This window comes from Balaenoptera musculus, chromosome 12 (assembly GCF_009873245.2).
Source record: "Balaenoptera musculus isolate JJ_BM4_2016_0621 chromosome 12, mBalMus1.pri.v3, whole genome shotgun sequence".
NCBI classification, from domain to species: domain Eukaryota; kingdom Metazoa; phylum Chordata; class Mammalia; order Artiodactyla; family Balaenopteridae; genus Balaenoptera; species Balaenoptera musculus.
In genome coordinates, this window is record NC_045796.1 from 21216332 (window position 1) to 21240988 (window position 24657).

The 24657-nt window shown below is 40.9% G+C and overlaps 1 protein-coding gene across 7 annotated transcripts in view; it reads right to left on the reverse strand.

Moving 5' to 3' along the window:
• The window catches only part of UTRN (utrophin), a 504261-nt gene extending 499707 nt beyond the window's left edge, over window positions 1-4554 (reverse strand). For 2 of the 7 annotated variants that reach the window (XM_036870975.1, XM_036870972.1), the window contains exon 1: window positions 3431-3547. The gene's annotated coding sequence lies outside the window, so the exon portion shown is untranslated. Of the gene's footprint in view, window positions 1-3425; window positions 3638-4073 lie in introns of those variants that run through there. The other 5 variants (XM_036870974.1, XM_036870970.1, XM_036870976.1 and 2 more) reach the window with 5 other exon arrangements.
• Between the last annotated feature and the right edge of the window lie 20103 nt (window positions 4555-24657).

Genomic DNA, 24657 nt, shown 5'->3' on the forward strand with positions numbered 1-24657 from the left:
ACATGCCGTGGAACAACTAAGCCTGTGCACCATAACTACTGAAGCCTGCGCGCCCTAAAGCCCATGCTCCTCAACAAGAGAAGCCACCGCAGTGAGAAGCCCGCGCACCCCAACGAAGAGTAGAAGAGTAGACCCCGCTCTCGGCAACTAGAGAAGGCCTGCGTGCAGCAACGAAGACCCAACGCAGCCAAAAAAAAAAGAGCAGTGGGAATCCAGTAGATGGTTTTAAGCTGGGAAGCAACAGATTGTGGCCTAAGTAAGGGTAGATGGAAAGAAGTGCATGGACTTGTGGTATTTTATATATTAAGTAAAGGTCAGTAGGATTTGGAAACTGATTGGATATGAGACGTTCAGGATATTGAGGTGCAAAATGACTGCCCAATTTTGGCTTGGGCAATTGAGTCATTCACTGAGCTGGGGAACACTGAAGGATGAGCCTCTAAAGGAAGAAATAATGAGTGTGATTTGGATTTACTGAGTTTGAGATGCCTCTGAGATATACAAGTGGAGATAACAAAAAAGTCTGATCTCAGGAATGGTCTGGATTATATATAAATCTGGACGGTTACATGTTATCCATTGACACAGATTTTATTCTGGAAAATACATCATGAAGATTCTGCTGAGAATACATATCACTCAAAATAATTTTAATCTTTAGCAATTAATTAGTCAGAGGCACCTTTAAAATTTAAAGAATTGAGGATTCTATCCTGCAGTACCACTTTTCTTTAAGAATGTCAATAATAATAGCCCTAGTACTTTCTGGAACACAATGCCCAAACAATCCAAACAGAATCAGAATTCAAGTTTAAGTTCAGCAACTTGGCTATATCCTAACATCCCCTTATGAGCACCCCAAATGCCAGTTAAATAAATTAATCATTTAATTGGAAATATAACAGTCAACACATCCAAATATTAATCTACAAATAATAGACATTAATTCACATATTACAATAGATATCACAACCAGAGTTTACGGCTAACTAGGATTAGACAACTCAGTTCTTTATTTCAAGGATACACCATGTGGCATTATTATTTTGTAATATATTTCATTTCACATATTTATGAAATAATTAGAAGTTTTACATATTACAATGTTTTATGACATATAACACTCAAGGAAACACCATATTATTTTATAATATATAAATATATAAAATATATTATTTTTTTCCTTACCAGTTAGGAAAAAGGTGTGTTCTAATAATAAAGAGATCAAAATTACCTTAGAAAAATGTTTTAAGTGTTAAAGTGTTTGACGCACATGAAAACTGTGGTGGATTGCTAAAGCTTTAGGAACAATTTCCCCTCTAGTAGGGAGGAATACATGGATTGGACCATCAGCCTGCCAGATTTTGTGAGGGTATAAAAAACATTTTTCATTTTTTATATCGTCCACTACTGTTATACTTTATGGATTATTATGTAATTAAGTTCTTTTTGGGGGGTATATAACTGCAAAAGATTTGCTGAATTCTTAAGTGTATTTTATTATATTCAAGAACCAAAAACTTTGTTCAGAAGAATGCACATAAAATTTCATTATGCAAAATCAGTTTTGCCCCCAAAAAATTCTCTTTACTAGAAAGCAACTAATCATTCCCTTTGAAAGATATTTCTAATGCTCTCCTTCATAAGTGGTCTTAGCCAAGGGTCTTCTTCAACACTTTCCAAAGACTTTTCCCAGTCACTAAAAGATAAGTAAACTGTTCACACAGAACTTTGTTTCATTTGCACATTAATATTCCTTCATCATAATATTTTATTTTGCCACTACTTAAGATAAACTCTCGGATTTTCTCTTCTTTATATGCTACAAAGATACAGCAGTAAGGGGGATCAGAGGACAAGGAAAGAATGGGAAGGTGGGAGAAGCACAGAAGACCATTTTAACAGTAACAGATACCCACTGACTGACACTTGGTGCCACTAATGGGCAGGGGTCTCCAAGCTGAGTAACATATGGCAGCAATTCATTATTGGTTGTCAGAAGACAGATCAAAGTTTCATCACTAACAATGTGCTTCCGTGTGACCCTCCACTTCTACATCAATAGTATGGAAGCAAGGCCATTTTCCACACCAAGCTAGGTGAGAAACAGAATAAATGAATGGGATATTGCTTTACAAGCTTTAAGCCCCCTACAGTTGTAATTTATTGTTACCTCTGCTCTAGGTTCTGTTGCCTCATAATGATGTTCTGCACAGTTTAGCCAGCTCTTTCTCACTGAAACCAGTACACTCTATATTCACCAACTTTCTTCAGAACGTCTCTGGCTGTCATATGGGCCAGAAGCCGTGAGTGTGTGGCAATAAACCCGGGTTGAAAGTATGGGGGATGGCCTTAAGGGCAAATCTAATGTTTTAATTTTTTTTTTAATTTGGAAATTACAAAATGTAAGAATACAAACACGTTTAACGATGTGCAGTTACGATGGAAATATGGTGTGGGTCCTTAGGCAAAAACTATTCATTCATGTACACCGGGAACCAAAACCTAAGAATGCTAGAGAGAGTGGAAAAGGAAGCCCAGAGGGCCAGAGTTTGCGGCTCCGCGTGAAACTTAGTAAAAGACACCGCCCAGTGCCAAGAACTGCCATTCATTCTCGGAAGCGCTCCAAGGGAAGGTTCATACTGTTGTGGTTAATGCTGTTTACAGGGGCAATCAATTTTAGGTAAACACCTGAAGGAGAGTTAAAGACCTGTCTCATCGGTCCCATAAATGCGGGTCCAGGTGGCGGGGAATGACCCCGCGTAAACCCTGGCCCTCGCCACCTGGCCCTCTGGAAGCCAAGACACCCAGGAGCTTCGCATTCCAGCAGCTCTCGCCTGACTCGCGGCGCTATCGGCAGGCTGCGTGCCCCGGGCCCACCAGCAACCAGCCCGGAGGGGCCCACCCGACTTCCTGAGGCCCATGCAAGTTACAAAGGAATGGATGAGGCTACTGCCGGGGGTCCCTGAGGCCGCGAGCTCCCGCCCGAACCCCGGGAATCGGGGCTTCCCCGAACTCGGTTCACGCCCGCTACGGCAACTGACCGTCCCAAGGGGAGTTCTATGAAGAACCGACCCGCGAGGCCCTGGTGACCCAGGTGACCTGGAGGTTGGTAAAGAGGAGGCTCTCCCCGGGGCATCCCTGTGAGAGGGGCTGTTAAACCCAGGTTAGACCCGGGTTCCCCAGTTAAGCGTAAAACAAAGTGTGAGTTCCCTGGCTCTTGGAAGTCGGACACGTTTTCTCCCCCCCCTTGAAACAACCCTGGCACGAGTCCCTTTGGTAATCTGGGGCTTGGCGAAAAAATTCACTTTTAACAGCGTGCCTTCTAAAAGTTGCACAGCCTAAAATTAGTGCTGTCTTGGTTTTTAAAGGGGCCTTGGGCAACCAGAGCCTCGGACCCGGAGCCACAAAGGGACATGAATTACCTTACCACTTGCAGCAAGAGATGCCAAGGGTCCGGGAAACCAGAAGAGGCGACCGCGCGGGACTACGCACCGACCGAGCGCCCCTCGTCACCTCTCCAAAGCCCCACCCTCGGGAGCAGCAACGGCCCGGAGGTCGAGCACGTTTCCTGCCAGGCGGATAGCTGGGAACCTCTCCCCACTCCGTCCTTGCGGACACCTCCCGGGCCCCGCCTTCCCGGGGCTGGGGTGTGTGTGACAGGCCCTCTAGGAAGCCACGTCCCCTCTTGGAGATCACTGGCCCGGCGCGCACGGAGGCGCGACCCTCTCACCCTAGCCGGGAGGAAGACTGGGAGAGTCAAGACGGAGCCCGGAACAAGTCGGAGGAGTTTGGGTCGTTCGCGACTACACGGATTCCGAGGACCTCCTCGCCCGAGCTCTCTCCACGTTTCTAGCATTCTCTGTCCCGCCGCGGGGAGCTGAACTGAGGTTCCCAGGAAAGTGCACGCAAAACTTGGTTACATCTTAGGCTCAGCCTCGAGAAGGAGCTCGGGACGCTGATCCTGGGCGCGGGAGCCGCAGAGAAGTCCATCCTCCCCGCAGCCTACGCCCCGTTTCCCCGGGGCTGCGGTCACATTACCCGGCCCGAGGCTCAATAATGCATGGGCTTACCTGCTCCCGTGACCCGCGGGCCCGCCTCTCCTGCCCGCCGCCGCCGCGTCCCGAGCGGGCCGAGAGCTCCTCCGCTGTGTTTGAGGCGTAGTAATCGCGGGGGTGTGTGCGAACGTGAGCTTTGTGATGCGAGGTTTCTTAAAAAGGAACTATGGAAAACCAGACAAGATCCGAGAGAAAAAAAAAATTTTTTTTGACACCCGACTGAAAACGCCCCTAACTTGTGCAATCTTCCTGCCCCGTAGTTCCGCCAAAAACAAAAACAAAACAGTCCAAGTGCAAACCTGGAACGGGCGCGCAGGCACCAAGTTTGCCAAACACTAGAGAGTTTTCCGTCTGCCGAAATGACCCGCAAGAAGGGGGGCACCGCTCCCCGAGATTCCCCAATCGGCTTCGGGAGCCGGAGGCTCCTCCTCGCCCCTCGGCGGGAGAAAGCCCGCTGCAGGCTGCGGCTGCCCGCGCCCCTCCTCCGAGGAAAGGCGACTCCACAACTTTGTGCGCGAGCGGCTCGCTCCTCCGGCTCCGCCTCCTCCCTCCCCGCCCCCCCTCCCCCCCGCGGGCCTGCCCCTTTGTTGGCGGAGGGAGAGGAGCGCCGGAGGCCGTGGAGGCAGGGGAGGGCGCAGGACCGCCGGGGTGCGCGTGGCCGCCCTCCTGGGAACTGGCTCTTGTCCGGGCACTCGGGGTTCGCTCTCCCGAGGAGGAGGGGGCCGAGCAGGTCCGGCCAGCCGCTCCCCCTCCCCCTTGGCTCTCCCGCCCCGCTGCCGCCGCCGCCGCAGAGCCGGCAACTTTGTTCCGGGAGATCAGCTCCTCTCGGCTCCGGGTTCGGCCCCGGCCCAGGCGGTCACCGCAGGCTGGGCTCCGGGAACGTGGCGCCCGGGGTCACCTGACCGCGCGCCCTCCCCGGCTGCAGCAGCGGGGCTGGCGCTCGGCTGGCCTGGGGCGGCGCACCCGGAGCGGACTGTGAGTGCCGAGAGCCCAGAGCTAGCATGGATGCCTCGTGCTGACACGATCCCCTTTATTCAGATTATCCGAAAATGGGAGTCACACCCACCCCAGGCAAACCTGGACTTTAGTCAGGGTGGTTTTCTTTCTCCCATCTCAGTGTGCTGATGTTGCTGAATTTGGGGTCCTAGTTCCAAGGGTATATTTATTTTATATAATTTTCTTGGTGTCATTTTTAATGTTAAGAAAAACTGGAAATTTTGTTTTACATTCCTTCATACATACAAATACTGTTTGCGCTGACCTTGTTTTTCTATTTTTCCAATATACATACACACAAACATCTATTACAGAGCCTGTTGCAAGGCTGAGGTGACGGCAAAATATGAGTTTGTGCAGTGTGTGAATTTTTCTTACTTACATATGTCATTCACAGTGTGTTCCTGTGATTCTTTTACATGATCATCACACTTGGGAGGGGAAAAAAAAAAAACAGCAACCTAAATTCGTAGTTCGTATAAACAATGAGGAAAGGATGATTGATAAGGGAGCTCTGGTTTATTGCTGGTTTAATATTTGAGAGTTAACAATTTACGAGGTAGTAAAGATAAACCACTAGGGGCCTTAAACAAGTTTTTCAGAAAGAACTCACTAGTCTTTTATTAGTTATAAAGTACAAGTTTCCCCAGTCCGTTGGGGGGTGGGGGGAGGTTCTGAAAGATAGTATTCCTTAAAAAGTCTCTAGCTTAGCCTCCTTCCTTTGGGGGAATTTTCTTCACATAAGCCAGATAAAATCCAAAAGATTAATAGGAAGTGGGTATAATTTATTCATCCACATTCATTCATTAATTCATTTTACAAACGCCAATTTGTGGCCTGCCAGTTCCACTGGCGCTGTGAATAATGCAAAGATAAATCTGAGATGTTGCCTTAAAGAACTTCAAATCTAGTAAGTGAGATAAGGCAAGTAAGTAAGGAAGGAAATGCAAGATCGGCGATAAGTGCTGTAAGAAAAGGACAGATCAAGTGCTTTCTGAGTCTGGCTGTATCAAGGGAGACTGAGGTTTCTTTTAACTGATAATTCTACAGACCCTTAAAGCTGCTCATCATGCACTGTATTCCGGTGGAGTTGATGGAAACTCAGATTGCTTCCTTTAAAATAAAACCACATTGGAGTGTCTGAGGATTTCATTACTTAAAATTATGTTAAGTGAAAAGCACTTTGTAAATTGCAAAGTGATACACAAATATTTATTTAACCCAAAATTTTGGAAAATCACAGTCGTTTGGGGACATAGAATTTCTGAGTTTTCAAGCTCTGAGGGGACGTTTAGCTAAGCTTCCTGGAAAACCCTAGGGAAAGGGACACATGGGACAACAGCCTCCATCTCTATGATACTGACTCCAGCCATGCCCAGCTTCAGGGGTTTATGGGTGCCTTACCTGGGAACCTGTGCCTTACCTGTTTCTAGCCCTTCTTCCCTCATCCAGAGACTGATATTCTCTGTAGGCCATGAGCAAAACGAGCCAAAGAACTTCCTACTGATGGGATAACCGAGCGGTCCCACTCTGGTCCTGCTCCCTGTTTGCTTTGTAAGTAAGGAAACCACATTTAACGGGAGATTTTGACCTCAGAGGACTCGGAGTTTCCATAGAACAGACAGTGTGACCTTCCTTCACAGCCTGAGAATGGAGCTGAGGGGAACGTGGAGACAGACCATCAGGACGTGGGTAGCAGTTACTGCCCCTCGACCAACATTCCAGCTGCAGTCCAGTGCCTGTGATAAGGCTTTGTCTGCCCGCCCCGAAGATGGATGTAGAACATTCAGAGAAAGTGATAGGAATGTGGCCTGGATCTGCCATTAACCCAAACTCTGAATTGCCTCACAGTCACCAGAGAACAGTGAAAAATTCAAGAAAACTGAACTGATAATCTCTGGGATAAAGCCCTTGACATAGGAGAAAGTATGATGATATGAGTATAGATTTCTATATAAAGATATAGGCATGTGTAGGTATATATAATATACAGAGACGTGATTCTACGTAGGTATGGTTCATATACAGGAAATTGCATCCTAACGTAAGAGCCAAACAGAAAACTTTGCGACTAAACTTTTATGCAAAATTATAAAAACACAGTTTCTCTCTAAACGACAGAAAAATGGGGAAATGCACAATGTATAAAAAGCAAGGCGCTCCTTCAGCTTTACCGTTGGTGTTGACTGTGAATAAATACCCCCCATGGAAGCGTTTAAAAGAGGGACATAAGCTGGAGAATTTACCTCGTATCTTTTTCAGGTCAAGAAAGTATAGCTCTGTGGCTTGTATATAATAAAACTATAATATTTGCTGAATATTGTTGCTAAATTCTTCAGTCAAATGTCTAATACTTGTGCAAGTTGAAGAACCATATAATTAAAATTCATTGATATAATTAAAGAAGCAAAAAGATAATAATGTATGAAATTTTTAGAGGATAATTAGCACAAAGGCAGAGTTTCTTACAATTTAGTGAACTTAAGAATCACCAAGGAGCATATTTTAAATTCAGATTGTCTGCCAGCTCCAAGAAATTCTGATTTACTAGGTCTGGTGAGGCCCAGGAAGCTGCAGTTTTAACAAGCAACCCATGAGGTTAGATCAGGATGGTTGTGGAATTGCACTTCGAGCCACTGTTCCCTAAGGGGCTGGCCTCAAATAGGCCACTTTGGTTGATTGGATGGGTCTAGAAATTGTCCTACGAGAAAAAAAAAAATCCATACTGGATCCATCATACTTTCAAAATACCCACGATTAGCCTTAGCTCTTTGCATTCAAGTGTTTCATTCAGTTGTGGATCACCCTTGAGATTACCAGAGGTCATTCACACCTCAGGAGGCTTCTGGGCAATTCAGCCTGCTCTGTGGCAGGAGGGCAAGGAGGAGAGGACTGTGGAGGGTATGGGAGCTGAAATGCAGGGTCCAGAGAAGCTAAGGACAAAGTAAAAGGACTAAGGTGTTGGGGAGAAAAGAGCAACTGATACAAAAGGAGAGAATAAGGGAGGCTCTGAAACAGAAGAAAGAGGAGCAGAGAGTAGAGGGTGTAAACCCAAGACAACTCCTTCACGGTGTGCCTGCCCACTGACAACCAGAAAACTGGCGTTAGCATTCTTGTTACTTTTACTTGGTTTCATTTACTTTGCATAATTTTATCATGTTGGCACTTGCAGGGATTTTACAGAGTCTCCCCTTCAACCCTCTAATTTTGTGGGTAAAGAAACAAATGAAAGATGCAAAACTGACTAAGGAGTGCATTTAGGTAAAAAACAATCTCTTGGCAGAAAATGTCCAAATTACTAAGAAGGGAAAAGAGCATCGCTATGTTATATAAGTTCATTGTTAACCTGAAGAAGGAGGAGGGCAGAAGATAATGTAGCTGAAAGATAACAGGCTGGATTTAAGTTACCTAAGTGCTAATTATTATATTGATAGTTCTCAGCTATATGACCTTGTGGACCTTAACCTTTAACTTCCTGTCTGTGAAATAGAAAGAATATCTCCCTCAAATGCTGTTGTGAAAATCAAATGAATTACTTAATAAAAACTGTTTATCACAGTGTTTCGTACTTTTAAACTTTTATTTTGTTCCTACCTCTTTCTCTTAATTTAAGAGGATTTGGTGCCATCTTGTAATCATCTTCATTTATTATTTTTTTTGAAAACATTCCTGGAGCTCCCATTATCTGCTGAAGGGCTGGGTGTACCAATGGGAATAAGCCACAGTAGCTCTCTTCAAAAAGCTCCTGTCTAGTGAGAGAGACCAACACATAGATGGACAACTATAAATTAATATGGGTGCACCAGTACCGCCGAGATGTAACATGAGCCTGGAGAGGAACGTGTAACCCAATAAGAGGAGACAGGGACAGAGGGGTATCAAGAAGTGACACCTGAGCTAAGCCTTAAGAGATCACAGGGATCATAAAGGACATCTATTGTCTTGCCTCTGCCCAGCATCTTTTCTATTCTTTTGGAAGGAATGTTACCTCTTCCTTTAGGTAATTGCTCTTCTCCTGTGCCAATCCAATTTTGTGGGGCTGTCAATCACTTCTCCATCTTGCCTTGGGGTGGGCTTATGACTTGGAAACAGCCAATCATAGGCCTCAACCCCAGTGATAGTGATTAACCGGAAGAGAGGATGGGAGATCCAGGCTAGGCCCATCGGAGTCCTTCCAGAGGAGTTTTCACAGTGACACTGGAAGGGAAACTTCTCTTTTTTCTCTTTGGAATTAGTAAACTGGAGTAGCGTAAGATGGAATCCCTCCACGCCCATCTCCTGCTCCTACTGCTGGCCAGGGTTCTATACCTACAGAGGAGAAAATGAAAGCATCACACCAGGAGCTGAATAAATACGGAAAAAGAGACTTGAGGATGTAAGAGTCCCTGGAAGGCAGTGCCCTTTTTCTAGCTCCCTTTTTTTTGAATGTTAACCTATGTTGGAATTCTATCACTTATGACTGAACGAGCCCAGTGTAATATAAAAATTAACCAGGTAAAGAGGAGACCTAAGTGAAGGCCTGAGGGTAAGAAAGAGCGTAGGATGTGTGTGTGTGTGGCGGTCGGTTGCAGGAGGAACGCTTCCTTTGGTTGAAGTCCTCCTTAACCCCCTCAGTTGTCTATGGACAATGCTAGACATGCCAAACCAAATACATCCACTGCCTCAGCCTGGTAAGGATGGGGATCACCATCTAGATTTCCAGGCCGTGGTCATACATTTTATATGCCTACATTGTGCATTAGTTCCCCCACCTTAAACTCCAGTTGGATATTGCAGCTGGAATGTGTCCTAAATCAGCTTGTCTGGCAAAAGCCCTAACCCTCAGCCTAGTTCTGCCTGCTTCCTTGCCCAGGGCCAGAGTTCAGGTTCCTGGATGTACCCTTGGGTCCACTTACAAATAGATACACCCCTCTGGCATTGAGAATCCAGCCTGGGCTGTGCGCCTCCAGTTCCAAGGCAACAGGAAGGCTTGATGCAGTGAGGTCCGTGTTCCTGATGCCCCTCTCGGGGGCAAACGTTAAAGTGCGCAGCTGACTGATTCAAAAGGGACCTGCTTTACAGCCCAAGCTGTCTCCACGGCCCTTCTTTCCAAGACTCCTCCCTCCGGGCAACGGCCTCTCTGTATTGTGGGAAGACTTAAACCCGAGCCTGACCAAGTTATGATGTTAACCAACCGGCCCTCCTTTATTAACTATTTTTTTGCATCTTGAAAACTCTCTTAAAGTTTTCAAGCGCTTACCAAATTCTTCTGTGTTCTCACCCTGCTTTTAAAAGACATATTACCGCATCAGTTTCCCCATCCTGTGTTGTGTGTGCCCGGAAGTCGGCGGACTTCTCCCTCTGGAGAATTAGCAGGGGCCGCAGATGCACAGGTCAGTGCCTCCGCGGTGATTATTGCGCATTTCCGGCCATGTGGACCCGAAGAAGGACTCAAAGATCCAATCCCTGTAACAGGGTAAAATATTTGGGCAGTTTATTGGTAATGTGCAGACACTTTTAAGTATTGATTATTTTAATAAACTATTTTACAAAATTAGGACAAACTGTTTTTTAGTGTAGTTACAGTCACCACAGATCTCAAACTAGTGGCTGCCTGCACTAGAATGAAATTATGTCACCACATCAACTGTATCTGTCCTCCAATAAGCATCTTTATTCATGTGTCTGTTCTTTGCAAAGAAAAGCAATTCTACTCAGGTACGCACTGTGGCCCCGCTTTGACACAGCAGTCACCTCCACCAAGGAGGCGTCCCAGAGATGTAAGGACCTAAACGGGTCATTGGTCAACTCACATGTGCAGGCAGAGCCTTCTTTAGAGAATACTTCTAAATTAAAATAAGGGCCAAGTTTTTGTTCACATTTATGATCCACTTGGCCTCATGAAGTACTATTTTATTTGTTAGAGACTAATATAAAAAGAACAGATGCAGGCTCAATAGGTCAATGTTGCATTCTTGCTAAATGATGCCTATATGATAACAAATCTTGCTATCTGAAAAAAAAGGTTTCCCTGTATTTCAAATTAAGAGAAATGGACAAATATGTTTCTCACGCAATACATGGTAGTATGTGGATGGTGGACATAGAGATAAGTACCATATTTATATTTAGAGTTGCAATTTATTTCCACTAAAATGACCTTACATTAAATTTACGCCGTTAATTTGAATTAAATATGTGACTTTCTTGTATTAAGTTAGGGGTGGTGTTTTCTGTTTGTTTTTTTGTGTTTTTGTTTTTGCTTAAATAAATGTGCAAGAGCTGTAAGCATTAATTGTCTATATTTACATTTAAATACACATTTAAGTAATATTATAATTAAAATAATGTAACTCAGTGCCAGAGTCTATAGATTGTATTTTTCCTTAAATAGGGTTAGAACATTACTCAAGTTTGAAAAACATTGGGCTAACACATAACTGTGTTAAGACTGCTCAGTACAATCGTAGATTTTTATAAAGTATTATCAGAAACATCATATGTCACTGTGTTTGTATAACGCTGAATACTTCAATCTCTATATAGTCAAAAACTCAGTTTCAGTGGCTTCCAGATAAAGATGGAGATTAAAAACATCACCTAATCTTGCTTCTTCCAAAACTCCACTGAAACTAAACCTAAGAGACATATTTTAAGCCATAAGACTACAGGATAAAGATGACCATGACGACAAGAATTTTGAAGCAAGAAAGTAGATGGTCAAGTGGAAACTGACTTTGCAGGCCTGAAAAAGACTGATTAAGTCAGCAGTGGAGGGAGGCTGAGAATAAATCTAATTTCCACTGAAATGTCAGCCCCACACCCAGGAAGTGATGGCACCAGGTACCCTAAAAGAGGAGAGTGATGGGGAGAAAATAAAGAGAATTGGTTGTAAGAAGAAGTTAGATCCCTCAGTTCCTCGGCCCTCCCTAAACATCTGGGCAACTGCCTCTCCCCAACCCCAGCAGAAGATCAGGAATGTATTCTTTGGATCAGGGAAACCAAGCCAAAGGTAAGGGAACTATACTCAAAGAAGGGAGGATTGAGTATGCATATTCGAAGCTTATACTGCCAGCCTCTGCTCCCAGTGCAGCTCTCAGAATACAGGCAGCGGGTCTGTATTCTCCACATAGGGATATAGATCATGTAAGTACATTCTATGGGGAATCTGAACACCCAAGAAGAATCACTTAAAAGCAGACAATAGAAGTTCCAAAACAAACAGATGACCCACATCACCTACATACAGAAAAAAATGAAAGTCATCCATGAACTGGGAGTTTCACTGAGCTTTTTATTAGAACACGCTTAATCATGCACCAACAAACAATTTAGAATTATCAGACATCTGAGGATAACCTCTCACATAAATATCGGAATAAAATGTATAAATAGAAAAAGGCAACTTGAAGTAAACAATGACTAGGCTGGCAAGGAAAAAAAATTTTTTTATTACTATTAATATCTACAGAAGAGAGTAGAAGGTTCTGAATTAATGAAACAAGAATAGGAAGCTCCAAAAAAAACAGAGTTACAGAGAACAACAACAAAAAAATTTAAACATGGTTCTAAAAATGAAAACTCAATAGGTATATTGGAATAGAATGTAGAAGAAATCTTGCAATAAGAAAACAAAAAGAAAAAAACTTGAAAAATAGGAGGGATAACATAAGCAAATTAAAGGACAAGTCCAGAAGTTCCTCGAAGAGAGACTAGAGAAAACAATTATTTCATCAATGAAACAATTTAAGGTTTCTGAAAATTGCTGGATGTATATTTCTAGTGTGAAAGGGATTACTGAGTGTCCAGCAATGAAAATAGGCCCCCAAGATACATCATAGAGATATTTCAGAGCACAGAAGACAGCGCGAAGATCCTACAAGTTTCCAGAGAGAAGGGAGTGGGGGCAAGGTCACATACAAAGTAACAGGAACAAAAATGACTCTGAACTTCTCAACAGCAACACAGGAAGTTAGAAGAAAATGGAGCAATGTATTCCAAATTCCGAAGGGAAATGATTTTTAGCTAATATTAAATGTCTAGCCAGCTTTTCAACTAAGTTGTGAGGAGAAAAATCTTTCACTGAAAAACTTTACCTTCACTCCACACACACATACTTTTTCTGAGAGAGTTCCTGAAGGATATGTACAACCCAAACAATGGAGTAAATCAAGAAAAAAGAAGACATGCTTTTCAGAATAAATGAGATCCAACACAGGATGAATGCAAAGGAATTCTCATATTTACCCAGAATCACGCACCAAGCATGGGGGCAACCCATCTGGACTCATACAAGCCCAAATGCTCCAGAAGAAACTTAAGAAAATAAAATTGATATAATACTCAACCCGAAGAAATGTACTGAGAAGATATTTAAACATCTGGTAGACACGTATACCGAGAAATGGTAAGCGTGTACCTAGAAAACTAGGTAAATGAGAAAACGACAATTCTTAACTGAGGGAAAACTACAAGTTGTGCAGTAAAGGAAAAGTAATCATAGATGTTTACTAGATGACTCAATACCGAATAGCCTCCAGAGTCATAATAAGGTTAACCCTGAACATTGAGTGAATTAAAATTACAGTAAATCTCAATCAGGAAGGTGAACAGCAGAGAAGTGTTTATGACTGGGTTCGGGAAGAGGGGAGGAGACAAGATATTTAAATCTTCATCTTCATGATAGGAAGTCCATAGATAATATCTAAACCTGAAAAAAACAAGAAGGAATATTACAAGCGTGTGACAGAGATTTGGAGGTAATATCAGAAGAGTAGCTTTAAAAGTTCAAAGTAGATGCTTCTGAGAAAGGGAATATGGAGAAAAGCAGTTGGAGACTGACATTTGTCTTTGCAAACTTTGTAGGACTAACTGATTCTTTAAATTATGGACATATTTAACTTTAATAAAAAGAAAATAACAGGCTGACAGAATTCATAAGAGCATGCAGAATAGTATGAAAAGCAATGGTTTATGGTTAGACCAGAGATCCAGATCTAAGTACAGGAGGCAGGCCACAGTATGACTTTCGTGGGCCCTAGGCACTTTTGACTTTGTGGGCCCCTCCCACTATAATATCAATATTTTAAATTATTTTTGATGTAATTTATAAACTTTGACTTTTTTTTCTTCTTAGACAAAATTTAATACAATTTCATGAGCTTTTTAAAAATATCATGGGCCCTAAGCACTGTGCCTGCTGGTTAAATCCACCCTACAGAAGAAAGAAAGGAGAAAAATACAGATTTCTGTTTACTCTGTAGTTAACAATGCTTTCTCTGCTAGGGATCAAAATTTCTAGGTCAGAATGATGGCAAATTAAATAATTTTATAAACAATAAAACTTTTTTTGCTCTGATCCAAACACTTAGTACAAAACTGTTTTACACAGTATTTTCTCTTGATTTTTCTAAACTTATTTCACAGCAGTAACATCATGTTGAAATGCTTGAACCTAGCTGCTTAATGTAAACCAATAGTAAAGTTTTTGGATGTATTTTCAATTTTCCATAGGGTTATTCTCAACTGAATACAATATTTTTTTTTTTTTTTTGAATTGGAAGACTGAATTTCATTAATTGTTAATTTTTCCAACTTAATTTGTCAATTCAGTGAAATCCTGATCATAATATCAATAGAAAATTTTGTACAAATTATTCAGCTCATTATAAAATTTATATAAAAATACAAAGGTCCTGGAATATTCAAAATAATTTTTTAGATGAATGAAGTTGGAGGATTTAAACTTTCTCATTTCAAGGGTTACAATAAAGAATTGTTTTTCAAGAGAGTGGGTTATTGGCATAATAATAGACAAAGAGATCAATGAAACCAAATAGCAAGTCTGAAAATAGACCACACATATACAATCAATTGATGTTTGACAAAGGTGTTAAAGCAATTCTTTGAGGGAATGGATGATACACTTAAATGTAAAAGCTAAATCCCTGACATTTTTAGAAGAAAATATAACCTGAGGTTGGCAAATATTTCTTAGAAAGCAAATACAGAATAATAAAAGTAAAATTTTAAAATGATTAATTAGGTTTCTTCAAAATTAAAAGCTTCTTCTCATCAAAATACTCTATTAAGTAATTAAAAAGCAAGATAGACTGGGAGAAAGTATATACAAAGCTTCTCTCTGACAAAGAACTTGTATCTAGAATATTTAACAAAATAATATAACACATATAATAAAATAATAAATACAACCAATCAATTAAAAAATGGGCAAAATTTTGAACAATTCATCAATGAAGATTTATCAAATGGCCAATAAGCACTTTTTTTTTAACATCTTTGTTGGAGTATAATTGCTTTACAATGGTGTGTTAGTTTCTGCTGTATGACAAAGTGAATCAGCTATACATATACATATACCCACATATCTCCTCCCTCTTGCATCTCCCTCCCACACTCTGAATACAATATTAAAAGGCTTTTCTGTCTCCAGTTCTTTCTCCATTATTATAAAGTGAACCTGACATTTGCTGTTGCTACAGTCTTTATACGTCTGTATGAAGATTATATCACACATTGTGATCAGCTTAATCATTCCCATTTCAGTTGGTTAAGTTGAAGAGATCAAGACTTTGTGCCCAAAGATGCAGGTGAAAATTTAAAGAATTTCTTTAAAATTTGTTTGAATAATACCTTGCAAGTGTGCAACTCTATACATTTGTCTCAGTACTTTCTCTTTTCTACTTGGATGTCTTTCTGTTGTTTCCATTTCAGCATATCTAAAACGGAACTTCCCTTTAATGTTATCTCCCTCTCTTGACTTACTCAATCCATTCAATTGGTAGCACAATTCTGGTCACTCTAGCTTGAACCTAGGATTCTTGCCTCTCATCCCCATGCTCAATATCTAACTGATTAACAAGCTCTGTTGATTCTTCCTTTGCAATATTTCACATATCTATGGTACCAGATCCCAACCTTACCACCCCTTCTCTTCTCTGTACTTGAACTTTTTTAATGGCCTCCTAATTGGCCTCACTCATCCAGCTCTTTCTCCTTCAGTCTATCCTACACTTTTCATTACATAGTGCTGTTATAATCATGTTGTTCAAGAGTCTTCAACGGCTCCCAATTGCCTCCTGGATAAAATTGGCCATTTGAGTCTGGTAGCAAACTACTCTTTTGCTATTCTCAGACCTTTTAGTTCACTTTTCGTCAAAAAAATCTTTTACAGCGCACCCCCATACCTTTGGTCCCTCTGTTCTTTCTTCTGGAGTGTCTCCTTGTGACTTCTCCCTTTTTATTAACGTGGCTCAAGTCCATCTTCTCTTTGAAGCTTTTCTTGACTACTCATCCCGTAATGATTTGGGTTCTTTGGATTCTAAACTCTTATTGTCAGTACTATTCATTTAAAATGTATCATAATGCCTTTTGGAGTTCCCTGGTGGTCTAGTGGTTAGGATTCAGCACTCTCACTGCCATGGCCTGGGTTCGATTCCTGGTCAGGGAACTGAGATCCCACAATATATGCAGCCAAAAAAAAAAAGCATCACACTGCCTTTTATGTTTAGTTATAGCCTCTTATTTACGCATCTTGTTGCCTAAATAAACTTTAAGCTCCTGAGGACCCAGAGTGTGTCTGATCCTAACATGGTATTGGTCACATAGTATGTGTCCATTCAATAATTGATTGATAAAGGAAAAATATTTTTGGCTGAGCTTTTCCATTTCCATGTAGATACCTGGCATTATAATATATGTATATGAATGTGAATGTACTTAATACCATTGAACTGTACACTTAAAAATGGTTAAGATAAAAATTTTGTTATGTATATTTTATGACAATTAAAATTATTATATATATACTATACCAAAGTCCATGTTTTATATATCTTCAAATTATATCTGACAATTTTGATGTACTGATACTATCTACTTGGTTTATCAAATACGAATGAGTTGGAAGAAAACACTGGGTTCGAGTCCTTGCTCTATCAGAGAACAACTGTATGATGACCTTGGACAAATTGCTTAACATTTGGCGCCTCCACTGCCCGTTCTGTAAAATGAGTGGACGGATTCACTGGATGATCTCCAAAGGCCCAGTTGTATGAGTCTGAAACTTCGCGTCTCTGGAGAGCACACATCATCTCCAGCATCATGGGAGAAAACTCTTGTCTGGCTCCCTTCCCAGATTTGCAAACCAAACCGTACTGAGCATAACGTGTTCCACTCCCAGCCCTGTGGATTCTAAAAACTGTTTGGGAAACTGACAGCAGCTATGAATTTGGAGACCTGTGCTTCTGCCCCACCCTGGCTGTGCCTCTTTTTTGGGAATTCCAGCCAGGCTTGTACTCAACCGGCGTGCTGTCCCAGTAGCACTCATTGTACCCAGGCCCACTGGGAAGGGATAAACCCCTCCCTTTGGTGCCCTCTTACCAGGCCTCGTGCTCCAGCTCTTCCTTCAGGGTGTGGGAGGGGTGGGGAAAGGCACTTTTTCTTCCCTCAACTACAACAGGAAGCGCTCGGGAAACAGGCAGGTCTCATTCATTAGTTTAGCAAGATTTCTGGAGTTTGTTAACCTCACATTTTAAATTTATTTATTTATTTATTTATTTATGGCTGTGTTGGGTCTTTGTTGCTATGCGTGGGCTTTCTCTAGTTGCGGCGAGCGGGGGCTACTCTTCATTGTGGTGCGCGGGCTTCTCACTGCAGTGACTTCTCTTGTTGCGGAGCACCGGCTCTAGGCGTGCGGGCTTCAGTAGTTGTGGCTCGCGGGCTCTAGAGCGCAGGCGCAGTAGTTGTGGCTCATGGGCCCAGTTGCTCCGCAGCATGGGGGATCTTCCCAGACCAGGGCTCGAACCCGTGTCCCCTGCATTAGCAGACGGATTCTTAACCACTGCACCACCAGGGAAGCCCTCACCTCACATTTTAAGTGGAGGGACTTTTGTCTGTTTTGCGGTTGCAAAATCCTTTAAAATATATATTTTTAAAAATTTCCCACTTTGGGGGAAAGAATATTGTTCTGATGGTTGTCCTTTGAAAGTAATTATGGAAACTGAGTTGTTTGCTTTTTTTTTTTCAAAATAATACTAGGTTTTGTTTGAATTTGCACAAATCTCTACTTCATCTTTTAGCTCAGATTAGTTACAGTAACTACAAATCTGTCAACCACAAAGGCAATTATATTAACAGTTTTTTAGAGTGCTAGCACATTGTAAAATCCCAAAGTTTCAGTTTCTACATGCAAAGCGTGGGGCAAAAGAGGAGGGAGGGGGAATTGTCATCTTAACTGTAGATCAACAGCCCACCCCAGCTTTCCAGGAGTCCTGAACAAAGGGTAAAGCCAAATACTTTAGGTCTGAGACCACTGGACTCTCAAACAATTTTTGTTTAAAAAAGAGAGGAGAGAGAGAAATTTCTTGCTGTCATTGTCTTAATAAGTATTTAATTATTTAGTGATCTGCTGATTCTCCATGGGATTTAAGGTTATTTATATAACGATTAAATAAAATTGAAACTAAATGGCCAAGGAAAGCTGGACCGAATTAAAATTATAGATTGGAAAGATAAGATAAGGTCAGGAGCAAGGTTAAGACACAAAAACACATGGATAAATTTTTGATTACTTCTTGGTGTTGTGCCACCATTATTGTGAATAACAATGCTCGTTTAATTATCACAAAATGTTAATACCAGGCCATTACTCATAGACCCTTCTCCAAGAGCTATTCCCTTAAGTGGCTCAGTGCAGCTGTGCCAGAGCCCTACATATTTTGCTTATCTCCCTTCAGATAATGGTATGGTCTGTCCAATATTAACTTGAGGGGTCATTCCATCAACAGAGCTAGGATTCCTGGGGTTAACTTCTTTAAATTCTAGAAGTCTCATTGTTCATTTTTCTGTCTTTGTGATTGATTAACTGTCTCGCGCTGGCTGGATGAATAGTGTGGTTTCTCTGTGGCACCTCCTTGGACTTGAACTCCAGCCTCTCCAGTGGTTACCTTAAGTAGCCGGGTGTTTGGATTCTGTCAAATAGAGATTCAGTGGTTATATCCATTTTTCCGGTTATGTTGGAAAAGAGGCTTTTCAGTCAGTACTTTTGTTTCTAATACCAGTTGTGTGGTTTTGTGATTACAATGCAGTTTCTTCAGAAAATTTCAATACTATATATTTTTTTCCAAAAATTTCACAACCAACACATTTTAAAAATATTAAAATAATACTGCTTTCTTTTTTTAATCTAGAAAATTTTTCCTAAAAAGGAAACTCAATCCCAGTTTGTTTATCTTCTTCCCTGAAAACGAAGCTTTTCTATCTTTAACCGAGATGTTCAGCCTACAGGCTGGGCTGGAGGTGAAAAGGTCACAGAAGAATTATTCCAAAGGAGAGAGTATTAAATGTTTCTGCACTCCACTGGTGAATCAGAAACAGAGAACTAAGGGCTGGATGACAGCTCATACACTGAAGAATTCTAGAGCTAGAAAAGAATGTTGCCCTTAGGCTAATGATTTCAGAGCTATATTTTCTCCCTTTGAAGTTGGCCTTGGGTAATAGATGTCAGGAGTAGAGGGTGGGAGAGGGGCAAAGCAGAGACTATGGCCCCTAGATTCTTTTTTAGCCATTTTGCTCTGCTGTAAGATCATGTCTCTTGATTGGGGAGGGGCGGGGAGAGGTACGATTGACACACAAAAAAGCTGTACATATTTAATGCACACATTTTTGTGAGTTTGAAATTAAGTGTACGCACATGAGACTATCGCCGTAAACAATGCCAAAACCATAACCATCACCTCTGAGCTTCCTTCCTCCCTTTTTTTTTTTTTTTTAAGAACATTTAACATAAGATCTCCTCTCTTAACAAAGTTTTAAGTACACAGTATAGTATTATCACCTATATGCACTATGCTGTGCAATAGATCTCTAGAACTTACTCATCTTGTGAAACTGAAACTGTGTATTCTTTGACCAATATCTCCCTGATTACCCCTCCCCATGTATCCTGATTTTCAGTCCGCAAATGAGGTCATCATAAAGAAGAAAGAACTGAATTCTCTCCTTCTGAGGCTCATAGTAAACATTTCTTGTAACCTCAGAACTCTTAGGTCCTAAAGATATCCATTTAGATTTACTTCATGAAAATTTTAAATAAGGAATTTCACATATTTCTGTCTAAACAGAAGAGGCACTCAGAGCACACCCTGTGGTTACATTCCCCGCTCTGCCACTCACGAGCCGTGACTTCAGGAAAATGTTTTACCTCTCAGTTTCCTCATCTATAAAAGAGTGATAATAACACATACCTCATAAGGGTGTTATGAAGGATTCAATGAGTACAATGCATAAATGCAGTTTAGAAAACATGGTATACAAGAAATGGTAATGACTCTCTAGATTTTAGTCAACAGAGCCTGATACGTAGTCAATAAAATTTTTGAAAGTTTTACTTTGGTTTTATTATGAGACTGAGCTATGGCCTTATAAAAATTTTATTTCATTTTATTTTCAAACCTTACAAATAGCTGTGATATATATTTTGCAGATTAAAAAAATTGAAACTTCATGCTATGGACTGAATGTTGTGTCTTCTCAAAGTCATATGTTGAAGCTTTAACCCCCAATGTGATAGTATTTGAAGGGGGTACTTCTGGGAGATAATTAGGTTTGGATGAAGTCATGAGGGTGGAGCCCCCATGATGGGATTAGTGCCCATATAAGAAGAGGGAGAGACCAGAGCCCTCTCTCTCTGAGCCATGTGAGGGTACAGGAATAAGATGGCCTTCTGCAAATCAGGAAGAGGCCTCTCAAATTGGCTGGCACCTTGATCTCAGATTTCCCAGTCTTTAGATCTGTGAGAAATAAATGTCTGTTGTTTAAGCCACCCAGCCTATGGTATTTTAGTGCCTATGGTATTTTAGTAAGGTCACTCGAGACCACACAAGCAATGAGTAATTGCACCAGAATTTGAATAAGTGCTTGACACCAAAGCCTTGGCTTTTTCCATAAAACCATGCTGCCCCCAAATGTTACAGGGAAGCTACTTGGGTTTCTCCAGACAGAAAGTTCCTCTGAGCCAGCCTGAATCCAACTGGTCCGTTTTGCTATCTGTGTTACCATATGTAAGTTACTTGACTTCTCTGTGCCTTGGTTTCTTCATTTGTCAAATGGGGATAATAGTAATACTCTGTCTCACAGGGTTGTTGAGATAATAGTATGAAGACCTATGAAGTATTTAGGACAGTGTCTGGCATGTAATAAGTTTTAATATTACTATTACTGTTATTGTTACTACTACTACTACTACTTATAACTTTGGGGTCAACTCAGATTAGTCTTTGTGAGATGGGAGGAAAGAGCACCAAATATTGTCTTTCAGCACAGACTGTAATACTTTACATAGTACAATACTAGTGTGTTCCTTGTGGGATATTAACTTTGTGGTTTTCTGAAATCATCCCTGAAAAATTTACAACAGAATTTGACTGGCCACCCAGCAGAATTACCAGCAGAGTTTTTAGAAAACAGATTTCAATCCACACTCCCATCCCTAGCCCGACTCCTATCTCCCACCCCCATCCTCATGCCAGACCACTTATCAGAATCTGCAAGGATGGGCCAGAAATACCTACATTTAACAAGTATCCCGAGTGAGTCAGATGTGCAGTCTTCTAATCTAGCCCATTTTAAAACAAGAAAAAAAATGAGACCCAGAGAGGTTACGTGATTTTCTCAAGGTTCAGGGCTCTTTCCACCATAAGGTGCTAATATTCACGCAGATGTGCTGCCTGATTATTCTAGGTCTATTGCCAGCACAGTTTTTTGTCCTTGTCAGCCAGAAGAATTATAGACTCAATCAAAATGCTGAACTAGTCTCACAGATCCACCCCTGCACACCAGGGATGTTAGGAAGCTGAGGGCTGGGGGAAGACTTGAGTGGCAGCTACCCAAACTCCTCCCCCCTCCTCTGTGAAATGGGATGTGGGGCGACAAACATGGAGAGAAAGCAACTCACTTAAGCAGGCCTGGACTCTGGGTCTGCATGAATACGATAGGGTTCTGCATGCAAACATGTAATTTATCTTCTATTTGGTTTAGCCCTGGTTGAAAGATAATCCTAGGTTAGCCTTTTTGAAAAGCATCTTATCTCTCTTTTGTATTTTTAACCAGGTGTGACTCTCTTTTTCTGTTGTTTCGGCTGCTGTTGACATTGGGGTTGAATTTGGACCCACTGATCTTTCAGAAGATGCCTAAGTTTTTCATTTACTTACTCTCTGACAAGCTTACCTGTGCTTGTAGAACCTCCAAATGGTTTTCATAGCAAAAATGCTTCTGAGCTGTTGACTTGTAAACATAGCCTTAAAGTCAATAAAGTCTTTTCTCTGAGAGCTCCCAGGTATGTCAAGAAATCTAAGACAAAAGAAAACAGAAAACTCTCCTTAAGGCTCTCACGAAACCAATTTGTAGATGTGGTCTAACAACTCTCTGAACTATTGTTTAAAAACATAGGACCACGATCTTTTGTTGAGGGTGTTTCTAAGTATCTCCCAGACAGGGATAGCTTATAAAATACGGGGGACAGCTGTAGCCTCCAAGAGAAAACTAGGAGAATTGTTATAAATACCTAGTCTTGCTCAGCCAGCAGCTAAGCCGGAAGAACGTCTCTCGTTAGGAAGCATGCTTCTACTTTCCTAAAAAGGAAAAATAAAATTAGTCATAGGGGCTTGTTTCTACTTCTTGACATGATATTCCCTAAGTGGAATCTTTCCTTTGGGTTGCCAGGAGCAGGGAGTTGGAAGGAATACATGGTCATTTTTAACCTAGTGGTTTTGCCCCCTGAAGCCCAGAGGAAAAAGAAATGTTCCCATAGCAAACATTCTGTACTTCCTTTACAGTTACACTCATCAATCTTATAATTGCTTGTTCAATATCTGTCTTCCAATTAGACTATAAATTCCATGAGAGTGATTATGTTTTTCCTTATTCACTACCATGTATCTGGTATAGAGCCCTGGCACGTAGTTTGACGTTCAATAAATATCTTTTGAATAAAATGCTGAATAAATTGCGTTGAAGCCATAGCCTTCAACGGGGATGATTGGAGCCAGTAGATTTAAATTGCAGATGAAACCACTAGGTGAATTTGGAGTTGCTGTAGGTGTACAAGGTGGTGGAGTATATAATGGAATCGATTAGATGAAAAAGTGGGAATTTCTAGTTTTGAAGGCAAAAACAGGGAAGAATCTTGTGATTACATTGAACCTGGTATAATTACATTGGTAATAATTAAGAATCAAAGAGAAAAATGCCAAACTGCCCATAGGTCTGCCTGTCGTAAAACATCTTTCATATATTATAGAGCACATATTAGTATTTTAGGTTCAGTTGCTTTAACCAAGGGGGTTGTAGATTTTTCAAAGTACTAGTGTAAAAGTAGTCACATCTGTGACAAACTGTACAATTTCAGCAACACAGTTAGCATCTTAAAGGCATCTGGGGTAGTGTAACACCATTGCTGGCTTTATTGTTGATACATAAAGCTCTTGAAAAATAAATCTCCAAAGTTAAACATATGAAGTGTCTGCAATAGTGTCATAAACACTATCTGCTTTTAAAAATTAAGAGAACAAAATCATTTCATAGGTACAAGCTTCTTTGATGGGATGAATATCTATCTGAAAATATGATGATGAAAGAGTCTAATTGAAAAATGGTTGCGAGCATGTCTCTGTTGAACTTCAGTCCCTTGATAGTGCTGCCTCTACCGAAGGAAGCTGAGAGTGACGGGCTCAGAATTGAACAGCAGATCAGGATCAAAACTGGAGAACCAGGAACACGCAAAGTGCAAGAGACAAATACTATCAAATACTGACTTTTTAGTGAAGGAATTTTGAATAGACTACACTTAGGAAAAAAATCACTTGGAATAACATATGCCTGCAAATTTAAATATTTGACTAGTTTTTAGAAATCTGCAACTTGATAGCTTTATTAAGGTATAATTACATACAATAAACTATACATATGTAAAATGTACAATTTGATGAGTTTTGACCTATGTTTATATTTGTGAAACCATCACCACAATCAAGAAAATCCATCAATCTCCGAAAGTTTCCTCAGGACCCTTCTCCTCACTCTTGTTCCTTCCCCTAGGGAAATTCATCTCTTTTTTAAAAAATGTTTTAAATTGTTTAAATTATGATAAAAAACATAACATAAAATTACTATCTTATGGATATAACAAAGATTAGAGCAGAAATTAATGAAATTGAGAATAGAAAAAAATAGAAAAAGTCAATAAAGCTAAGGGTTGCTTTTTTTTTTAAAGACCAGTAAAATTGAGAAACCCTTAGTTAAAGAAAAAAATAACTAAAGTCAGAAATGATTTCAACCAATGCTACCGAAATAAAAAGGATTATGAAAGAATAGTATGAACAATTGTATGCCAACAAATTGGGTAACCTAGAAGAAATGGAAAAATTCCTAGAAACACACAACCTGCCAAAACTAAATCACGAAGAAAAGGAAAATCTGAACAGACCAATAACCAGTAAGGAGATTGAATCAGTAAACAAAAACCTCCCAACAGATCTCCCAGCTCTCAGATGTCAGGTCTAGAGCATCAGGAAAGACTAAAGATTGTAAGAAAAAAATAGAAGCC